This window comes from Asparagus officinalis, chromosome 8, assembly GCF_001876935.1.
Source record: "Asparagus officinalis chromosome 8, Aspof.V1, whole genome shotgun sequence".
Classification (NCBI taxonomy): domain Eukaryota; kingdom Viridiplantae; phylum Streptophyta; class Magnoliopsida; order Asparagales; family Asparagaceae; genus Asparagus; species Asparagus officinalis.
In genome coordinates, this window is record NC_033801.1 from 115391391 (window position 1) to 115403000 (window position 11610).

Genomic DNA, 11610 nt, shown 5'->3' on the forward strand with positions numbered 1-11610 from the left:
TAACTTTTACCAGAACATGTTAACTATAATAGTTATATGTTGACTTTTAACAGAACGTGTTAACTTTCCTCCTAGTCTGTTAACTTTTCATATTGAATGTTAACTTTCGCTGCTTTATGTTAACTTTCATCCAAACCTGTTAACTTTCATTGCTTTATTTTTGTAGAAGCGTTTAAAAAAAGCTATGTCCAAGTCTTTTATCTCATCCTAGATTATAAGTCTAATCATATCGTGTATTCAAAGAATATCAGTTGTAAGAATGTAAATTTTTTATTATGGTGAGCTGTAGGCTGTTTAAAAATCACAATAGATAGTTGATCCCCATCAAACACCGATGATGAAAGTTACAATCTGACGACTTCCAGAAGGCTACAATTTGAAGACTTTCACATGGATCGATGAAGGTTACAATCTGACGACCTTCACAACAATTGATGAAAGCTCTAATCAACAGCCTCCACAATCAACATCGGGAGTTACAATCTGACGACTCTCACATATCAGAGAGCTAAAGTAAAGATTACAAAATGACGATCTTTGCAACACTTCGGCAGAAAAAGACTACAAATTGACGGTCTCTTTAAATCAAGACGTGGAAGTCCTCCCCACGTACCAGCATCAAGATGCGTCGCGTTCATAGCCACGAACGCAGCTCAAACGCAGCCTCCGAAAGCTACAAACGCAGCTTCCAATGCTGCCAAACACAGCTTCCAAATCGCTGCAAACGCAGCTCAGACGCAGCTTCCAACGCTGCCAACGCAGCATACAAATCGCTACAAACGCAGCTCAGATGCAGCTTCTAACGCCGCAAACGCAGCTCCAAAAGCTGCAAACGCAACTCAGATTCGGCCGCCAACGCAGCTCCCAAATCGCTGCAAACGCAGATCAGACGCAGCTTCCAACGCTGCCAACGCAGCTTCCAAATCGCTGCAAACGCAGCTCAGATTCAGCCGCAAACGCAGCTTCCAACAAACTGCCAACGCAGCTTCCAACAAGACGCTGCGTCCGAGCCTCCAGACGCTGCGTTCAAACGCAGATTTCACTCCAGAATGCAGGATTTGCGTTTGACTCGTTCGAACACGAGCTGAACGGTTTCAAAACCGTTTCCCACGATATGAGGGGATCACAACTCCACTCAGGAGTGATTTAAGGGGTGGTTACATCCCATTAGCCCCACTTAGGAGCGAATTAAGGAGGTGGTTACACCCCTTAATCCCCTATAAATAACTGAAAATCAATTCAGTTCGGGGTTCGGTCTGTTAGAACTTCTTGGCTCGTCAACAGGATCCTTAGAGCATTTCTGGAGCTTGGGAGATCTGCAACAAGAGCTTCTTCATCCTTGGCTTGAGAACCGATTCTCGGTTCAAATCAACTCTTTTTCAAGAGTTTCCAACTCATTCAGAGTTATCAACTCGTCCAGAGTTTCAAACTTGCCACGCAAGTTCTCCACAACGTCAAATCGTGAGGAGAAGATCATGTTCCAGTGAAACAAGACGTCGGATCGTCAACGAGAAGCAAACTCGACGCGAGCATTCGAGGGAGGTATCTCATCGCCACCGTGAAGAACCCAGATTTAAACAAAGGGGAGAATCCAGATCATTCTCCTCTCTTTTGTAATCGGAATCCAAATTGTAATCGATTTTGAGAGAATACAAGTCAATTTTCTTTCATTGTCTTTTTACTACAAATTTTCCACAAACATATATATTATATATATATATATATATTATATATATATATATATTATATATATAATTATATATATATATATATATATGAGAAATATGAGTATGCTTGGTACCAGCACGAAAAGTTATGCTTGGTAGTGAGGTGTCACATCCTCTTCCACTCATTCAAATTTGGGACCATATTCACATAAGTAGGGAGTGGATGAGGATGTGACACATCACTATCAAGCACAAATTTGTGCTTGTACCAAGTGATACCCATATTTCTATCTATATATATATATATATATATATATATATATATATATATATTTATATATTATATATATATATTATATATATATATATATATAATATATATATATATATATATAAGAGAAGAGATGCAGAGAGAGAAGAAAGAAGAGAGAGAGAGAGAGAGAGAGAGAAATGGATATGTTTGGTACTAAGCATAAGTTTTGTGTTTGGTAGTGATGTGACATATTCCCCTCCACTCATTAAAACCGGGGGTCACATTCATATGAGTTGGGAAGTGATTGAGAATTGGAATGAGTGGATGAGAAAAATGGTTATGCTTGGTACCAAACACAAATTTTATTCTTGGTAATGAGGTGTTCTATTCTCATCCACTTATTCCAATTCCCAACATATATATATGAGAGAAATGGTTATGTTTGGGACCAAGCACAAATTTTGTGCTTGGTAGTGAGGTGTTCTATTCTCATATACTCATTCTTGGTACCAAACACAAATTTTATTCTTGGTAATGAGGTGTTCTATTCTCATCCACTTATTCCAATTCCCAACATATATATATGAGAGAAATGGTTATGTTTGGGACCAAGCACAAATTTTGTGCTTGGTAGTGAGGTGTTCTATTCTCATATACTCATTCTCTGACAAATATGAATACTTGATATTTATCCTGCTTTGGGCATAAAACATACGGAACTACTATAATATCAACATATGTTGAGTATGTCTTAACTTTTGTAGACATTAAAAAATGCCAAAATTCGAAAGGTGAAAAGATGGATCATGGAAACGAACCCTTTTTCAATCAGAAACGAGGTTCGTCGTTTAGAAAAGATCAACATCGAGAACGAGAGTCGCCATGCAACAGAACTCAACGTCGAAAGATAAAGTTCATTGAATGAAACAGATCTACGAGACTCGGAATTCGTCATTGGATACGAGGTTCGAGGTTCGCTAGTGAATACAAGACTCGGAGCTCGTCATTGGATATGAGGTTCGAGGTTCACTAGTGGATACAGGGTTCGAAGCTCGTCGTTGGACACGAGTTGAACTCTAGCTGTCAAAGACAAAGCTCGTCATTGGAAACGAGGTTCGAAGTTCATCATCAAAGACGAGGCTCGCCACACAGCGAGGCTCGATATCAAAGACGAGGCTCGCCACATAATGAGGCTCGATATCAAAGACGAGGCTCGCTACGTAGCGAGGCTCGACATCAAAGACGAGGCTCGCCACACAGCGAGGCTTGACATCAAAGACGAGGTTCGCCAACGCAGTGAAGATCGTCACCAGCATTAAATCAGGCTGTAACGGCCACGAAGACCCAGTCAGCCACGTGGGCCAAATTCAAGGAGTCAGTTACGCCACAACTCCACAATTGCAGCGCATCAGTTACGCCCACGACCCCACTATTGTAGCACGTCGGTTACGTACTTAAAACCCTATAAATAGCCGCAAGCAGCTATGGGGTTGGGATTTTTTACTCTGAATTGAAGAATTTCAAGCTTGGACTTAGAGAAACATCAGAGCTTAAAGTTTCTGCATGTCAAATCGAAGTTCGAACCTCGATTCCAGCCGGTGAACCTACGTCAGAAGCTCCTGTGATTTTGGTCTGATCGTCAACGAGGCAAACTCGACTCAAGCATCGAGGGAAGCATACTTTCACCACCTAGAACCCACCTTAAACAAAAGAGAAACTGAATTAATCTTCTCTTCCTCTGTAATCGAGAGAGAGTGAGTGATTGTAAGGGTTCGTACTAAGTGATCGAACCCAGTTTTCTTAAAACAAGATAATCAATCAATCTTTAATTTTTCGACCCTACAACGTACATAAAGCATAGTTAACAATCATGATTTAATATTTTTCTTTATGTCAACATAACTTGTTACATAATATAATTATAATCCTCAGCCATCACTACAACCTCAGAGTCTTTGCTTAAATTTCCAAAGTGAATTTAATAGCACTAGAGGACCCAAATTCCAATCTAATAGCGGGTGTGAGTTGTAGATATGACACGGCACGTGCATCCCCACGTTCAGATCCCTAGCAGCGGTTGCTTGAGTCATCAACAACCATAATATCATCGTAGTCACCATTGTCAAAACCTTGAAAGGATATTTGAAAAAAGGAGGCCATATCTTCGAAGGGGAAAAAAAAAACATTCTCAGTTACTTGCGAAAATACGAGAGAAAGAGAGAGTTTTAACTTTTTTATTTTTTTGAAAATCTCTTTAAATTTTAAAATATACATGTAAAATTACTAAAAATGCTAATAAAAAACAATAATATTATTATTAATGACCCGAACCCGAGCTTGAGCGGGTCGGGCTCCGGGCCGGCCCGGATTTTTAACTTTTTTATTTTTTTGAAAATCTCTTTAAATTTTAAAATATACATGTAAAATTACTAAAAATGCTAATAAAAAACAATAATATTATTATTAATTTGAAATGACATGACCCGAACCCGAGCTTGAGCGGGTCGGGCTCCGGGCCGGCCCGGATTTTTAACTTTTTTATTTTTTTGAAAATCTCTTTAAATTTTAAAATATACATGTAAAATTACTAAAAATGCTAATAAAAAACAATAATATTATTATTAATTTGAAATGACATAAATTACAAATACAAAAAATTATAATAATAAAAGATAATAAAAATAACTTCTTTATTAATAATTAGTAAATCATTTACAAATATAAATTTATTTCGGAATTTGTCGCATCATAATAGATGAGTACATCCCAACTAGGTTGACACCTACTCACCTATATCACTATCATTTGTAACTGTTTCCAAAATAATCCATTACAAATTTAAAGCTAAGAAATAAAAATTATAATTTGATGAATATTATTTAATCTTTATATCTATCTGCTAGTCACAACTCTTCAAATTTATCTTCAATTCCAGCCATCCGATCGATGCCTTGCGTTCGCTTCTCGTACCTCCACCAATCTTGTAAAAACATCACCGCTTGTTGGGTGCAGAGTCACCTCCACCACCGTGAAAGCGATATCACCTGAGAGAAAGCTCTGGCTTTTGTTGTCACAAAAGCACAAGTCAACCTCTATATTCTTATTTCTCAAAGGAAACTATAATAGATAGTGAAATTTTTGTTTCTCAAAGAAAACTAGAATAGAAAGTGAAATATTTCAACAAAGTGAAATATGCACTCTTCCTCTCATCAGTTCTAGGATTGAAATGTCGAGGGAACCTACAAGCAATAGCCAACACCCAGAAAACAATAAAGACACAAGATTTACGTGGTTCGGCAAAATTACCTACGTCTATGGGAAGGGTGAGGGGAGATACCACTATGAGAAGAACACCGACGACTTGTACAATCCACAAGCTCGTCTCAAAGAAAAGAGATCTGATTTTTACCCAAAAGAAATTAACCTCTCTTTTGTAGAATCCCTCAGCTCGTCTCAAAGAAAAGAGATCTGATTTTTACCCAAAAGAAATTAACCTCTCTTTTGTAGAATCCCTCTTTTTCTCTCCTCAAGATCTCAGATCTAGCCGCCAAAAACACCTCTGACTTCCTTCTGTAGTTTCTCTCCACAGCTGGAAAAACTTCTCTGTTTGTGGCCGACCCTCTCTGTTTTTCTTTTCTCACCCACGCGATTTTTTCCCCTGCTCTCGAAATAAAACTCTATCATGGGTATTTATAGGAGAAATTTGCAACTGTCTCACGCGGAAAAGAAGCCACCTGAAAGCTCAGGCCCACGTGCCCACGTGGGTAGCCCCCACTCATAATTCTCCACCTCGTACATCATTTGATAAACCTCAAATTATAGACGATCACCAGAAGAAACACCGCGAACACCACCAGAGAGATCTGAACACCAAACTAGGCCAAACCAGTTGCGCCACTATACCGCGGCTACCTACGTACCCTCCACCGGGATCAAGCTAACCGTAGTTCTGCTTTTTGTTCTCCATATAGTCTCCACCTCACCCCATCACCGCCCTGAAAGAGACATGCCCTCTTGGGCAGTTCAACACTGGCTGATATGAAGCAAGTCCAAGCAGTGCTTAAACTTGCTACCTGTGACCACCTTGGTCAACATATCTGCTGGATTCTCAGTCATGTGCACCTTTATGAGAGAAATATCACCTTCCTCTATGACATCCCGCACAAAATGATACCTGACATCAATATGCTTGGTACGAGCATGATGAACTTGATTTTTTGCCAAGTGAATCGCACTCTGACTGTCGCACCACAAGTTCACGTTCTCCTGCTCAATCCCCAAATCATCTAGAAGACCCTACAACCACAATGCTTCATTCACTCCCTCCGCTATGGTCATGTACTCGGCCTCTGAAGTAGAAAGTGCCACTGTAACCTGCAACATCGATCGCTAACTATCTGGAGCTCCATGTATCCTGAATACATAACCAGTAGTAGATCGCCGTCTATCTAGATCTCCCGCATAATCAGAGTCAACAAACCCATCAATCTGACATGTATCTCTAGCAAAACACAGACTCGTATCTGTGGTACCTTTCAAGTACCTCAAGACCCATTTCACCGCTTCCTAGTACGCCTTTCTCGGATTCTCCATGAATCTGCTGACCACACTAACCGTCTGTGAAATATCTGGATGTGTACACACCATGACGTACATCAAACTGCCAACTGCACTAGCATGAGGAACACGCTCCATGTGTGCCTTATCTTCCACTGTAGTGGGAGATTGTTTACCTGAAAGCCTGAAGTGTGGAGCCAATGGGGTCGCCACCGACTTTGCACTTTGCATTCCGAACCTTACGATCACCCGCTCTATGTAGCCCTTCTGACTCAAGAACAATCTCAGATTCACCCGCTCTCTTCTAATCTTCATACCCAGTATTTTCCTAACAGCGCTCATGTCCTTCATCTCGAACTCTTTACCAAGTTGAGATTTTAGCCTATCTATCTCCACCCTGCTCTTCGAAGCAATAAGCATGTCATCCACATACAGAAAGAGATAGATATAATCACCTCCACGAAGCTTTTGAATGTAAACACAACAATCGTAATCGCTTCGGGAAAACTCATGCTTTAGCATGAAGGAGTCAAATCGCTTGTACCACTGCCGAGGAGATTGCTTCAGTCCATAAAGTAACTTCCTCAAGCGACATACATGATGCTCCTTATCCTCAACCTTGTAGCCCTATGGTTGATGCATGTAGATATCTTCATCCAAGTCTCCATGCAAGAAGGCCGTTTTAACATCCAGTTGTTCTAGCTCAAGATCACTATGAGCAACAATACTCAATAGCACCCGAATAGAAGTATGTTTCACCACCGGAGAAAATATCTTATTGTAATCCACACCCTCTCTTTGTGCAAACCCTTTACCCACTAGCCTCGCCTTGTACCTTGTACCACCGAGCTCTGAATGATCTTCCTTTCTCTTATACATCCACTTATAACCAATAGCTTTTCTTTTTACGGGCAATGGGACCACCTCCCATGTTGGTTCTTCCGAAGAGATTCTATCTCCTCTTCCATCGTAGCTAACCAACTCTCACTATTTTTATCCCGAATAGCTTCCTTGAAGGAGACCGGCTCATCTTCCTCTACCAGGAGTGCGTACTCAACCAAATTAACCTGCCCATAGTGCTTCAGGGGTTGATTAGCCCCCAGCTTATGTACCTGCTTGTATGCTCGCCTTGACCTAATGGAAGCCAAGCTATTCTCGAGCTGCTGTTGTTGTAGTGTCTGTATATTTCCTCCTGCTTAAGCTCATCATCTACCTGATTTCCCACTTGAACACGACTAGAACCTGGTTGGTCTTTAGGTTCTATCTCAATAACCTGGGACTTGGAAGTCCCAATAATCTCAACACCACCATCTTTGGGCACCCTAGCAATCATGGACTTCTCATAAAAGGTAACGTCTCTGCTGATCATGAACTTTGAATCTTCTGTACACCAAAGGCGATAGCCTTTTACACCCTTTGCATACCCCAAGAATAAGAATATCACCTTCTTGGCCTTCGCGTTAAGCTTTCCCTCGTTGACGTGATATAGGCGGTACATCCGAAAATTCTGAGCCTCTCATAATCTGCATGTTCCCCTGACCACACCCTATAGGGTGTATCACCATCTAGTGTAGAATGTGGAGAATGGTTCATAATGTAACATGTTGTAGCCACCGCTTCTGCCCACCATTCGTTGCCTAATCCAACATAAGATCGCATACTCATTGCCTTCTCCCGCAATGTTCGGTTCAGTCTCTCCGCGACCCCGTTCTGCTGTGGTGTTGACATGACTGTCCAGTGTCGAACAATGCCCTCTTGATCACAGAACTTCTTGAAAGCACCATCTGTATACTCTGTACCGTTATCAGATCTTAGTGTCTTCAATTTCTTACTCATCTTGTTCTCAACCATTGCTTTCCACTTCTTGAATGTCTCGAATACCTCATTCTTATGCTTAAGAAAATAAATCCAAGCATACCTAGAATAATCGTCTATGAATGAGACAAGATCCCTGGAACCACCCTTGGAAGTTGTCTGAGCCGGACCCTAAACATCTGTGTGTACATAATCTAGTATATCTATGCTCTTGTGATTGCTTTTCAAGAACTGGACCCTATGCGCCTTTCCATACACACAATCCTCGCAAAAATCTATGCAATGTTTCTTCGGATTCTTTAGCAAACCCTCCTTACCAAGCAGAACTAGACCCTTCTCTAATATGTGCCCAAGCCGCCTATGCCATAACCATGTGTGCTCACATGGGTCTCCACCACTGCCATCAGTTCCAACTGCTGCATCTCCTGTCACCGTCGTAACCGAAAGAGTATATAGATTACCGTGACGAACACCCTTCATCACTGTTAGGGAACCTCGAACAACCTTCTTTACTTCGTTCTCTGTAATAATCTTGTAGCCACCGGAGTCCAATGTACCCACTGAGATAAGATTCTTCCGCAAGTCGGGAACGTGCCACACGTCCGTTAGGGTTCTGACCACTCCATCATGCATCTTGCTTTTTATATCACTGAGCCCCACCGTTTTACAAGCATGGTTATTCCCTATCAATACGGTTCCGCCATCAATGCTTCTATAGGTAGTAAACCACTTCCTATTTGGACACATATGGTAAGAGCAACCTGAATCAAGTATCCACTTACCGGAGATATCTTCGCCACCCGTAACAACATAGCATTCTTTATCGCTCCCTTCCTCTGAAGCATAGCTTACTTCTTCCTTACCTTCTCTCCTTTCAGTCTTATTGTTGTTCTTCTTCCTACTTACTCTCTTGTTTGGACAGTCGACCTTGAAATGCCCAACTTTACCGTATTTGAAGCACGTTCTTCCCGTAAGAGATCTCGATTAAGATCTAGACTTTCCTCCATTGCATTTTCCTCGCTCATTGCTCATTCCTCTAGCAAACAATCTCTGCGCTTGTTCTTTGTTACCACCAGTAGTCATATCACTGGTTACAATCTTCCGAAGGTCATCCGCTAGAAGCGCCGTTCTAGTCTCATCTATCGTCAAATTGTCTCCCACAAGCATCAGTGTTTACACCAGGTTCTCATAAGACTTCGGCAGAGATAGAAGTAGTAGAAGCGTCTGATCCTCGTCTTCTACAATTACATCGATGTCCTTCAAATCAGATATTATCCTATCGAACTTGTTGATGTATTCCCGGATTGATGAGCCCTCCTCCATCTTGCAAGTATACAATTTGGATTTTAAATAGATCCGGTTTGTTAGACTCTTCGTCATGAAGGTGCTTTCTAACTTCGATCACACGCCCACAGTCGTTTCCTCTCCATCTACTAAAAAAGCTACATCCCTTTCAAGGCAAAGGATAATCGACGTCCGTGCTTCCAGATCCAGCTCTTCCCAATCCTCATCAGACATATCCTTGTGCTTCTTCTCTTTTCCCGTCAAAGCTTTGTGCAATTTCTGTGAAATCAACGAGTTCTTCATCTGCATCCTCCAATAAGAAAAATCATTCTTCCCATTGAATTTTTCAATCTCGTATTTTCCCACTTTAACTGTTTTACTTGTTGATGTCATTCTCCGCTTATATTAATAAATTCGCTTCTCTCAGGAAATTACTGAGCACCACCTCAAACCAGAAGCTACACCACTCCCAATCTGAATAACGGCTCTGATACTAATTGTTGAGCGCAGAGTCACGCCCAACGTCGCGGAAGCGATATCACCTGAGAGAAAGCCCTGGCTTTTGTTGTCACAAAAGCACAAGTCAACCTCTATATTCTTGTTTCTCAAAGGAAACTAGAATAGATAGTGAAATTCTTGTTTCTCAAAGGAAACTAGAATAGAAAGTGAAATTTTTGTTTCTCAAAGGAAACTAGAATAGAAGTGAAATATTTTAACAAAGTAAAATATGCACTCTTCCTCTCATCAGTTCTAGGATTGAAATGTCGAGGGAACCTATAAGCAATAGCCAATACCCAGAAAACAATAAAGACACGAGATTTACGTGGTTCGGTAAAATTGTCTACGTCCATAGGAGGGGTGAGGGGAGATACCACTATGAGAAGAACACCGACGACTTGTACAATCCACAAGCTCGTCTCAAAGAAAAGAGATCTGATTTTTACCCAAAAGAAATTAACCTCTCTTTTGTAGAATCCCTTTTTTTCTCTCCTCAAGATCTCGGATCTAGCCGCCAAAAACACCTCTGACTTCCTTCTGTAGTTTCTCTCCACAGCTAGAAAAACTTCTCTGTTTGTGGCTGACCCTCTTTGTTTTTCTTTTCTCACCCACGCGATTTTCCCCCTGCTCCCGAAATAAAACCCTATCATGGGTATTTATAGGAGAAATTTGCAACTGTCTCACGCGAAAAAGAAGCCACCCGAAAGCTCAGGTCCACATGCCCACGTGGGTAGCCCCCACTCACACCGCTTGTACAGTATACGGATCTAAGCATGTCCTGTGGTCGTCGGTTAAACGTTCTGCTGTGCTAAAGGCGGATTCCGAAGCTACCGTCGAAACCTACACTGTTAGTAAGTCACGAACCATGGTGGAAATAATATTCATCTATTTTAAAATATCTAAAACATTTCGTTGATATTTAACTAAAGAAGCAGATAAATATTCATCGATTTCAGAAACCTCTAATGATGATGCAAGTCCAGATCCACCAGTTAGCCCAGCTACCATTACATACCAATCTATATAATGGGAAGTAATCCAATGCATTAATTTCATGGTGCCCAGTTAGCCTGTGGGAAGCCAAAGATTTAATAATAATGGAAGCTACATGTTCTTGTTCGTCCAAATTGAATACTTAAAACTTTTATTTTGACTATGAAGAGAGTAGCTACAAGGATGACGTGGATGAGGTATAAACTGGACGAGCACGATGACCCACACATTTGTGGCACTTGCCGATCAACTGGATGAGCATTCTGATGCACCTTTCATAATTAAATAAAGCAAGCAAACTGATATTCCCAATAAAGTTATACATACCTAATTAAGGATCTCTACAGCGCTAGCGGAAGCAAGAAGGTCGGTATTACGAAGTTAATAGAAGCTAACGAATTATTCAATTATTTCGCCAATAATTATAGAGCAAGAAGAAGGTAATGTTTTCTATCAGTGAAAATCATACATGTAGAGCCATTTTAGTAAGTAGGAGAGGTTGGGGTAGAGAGAGAGAGAGAGAGAGAGAGAGAGATGGTGGAG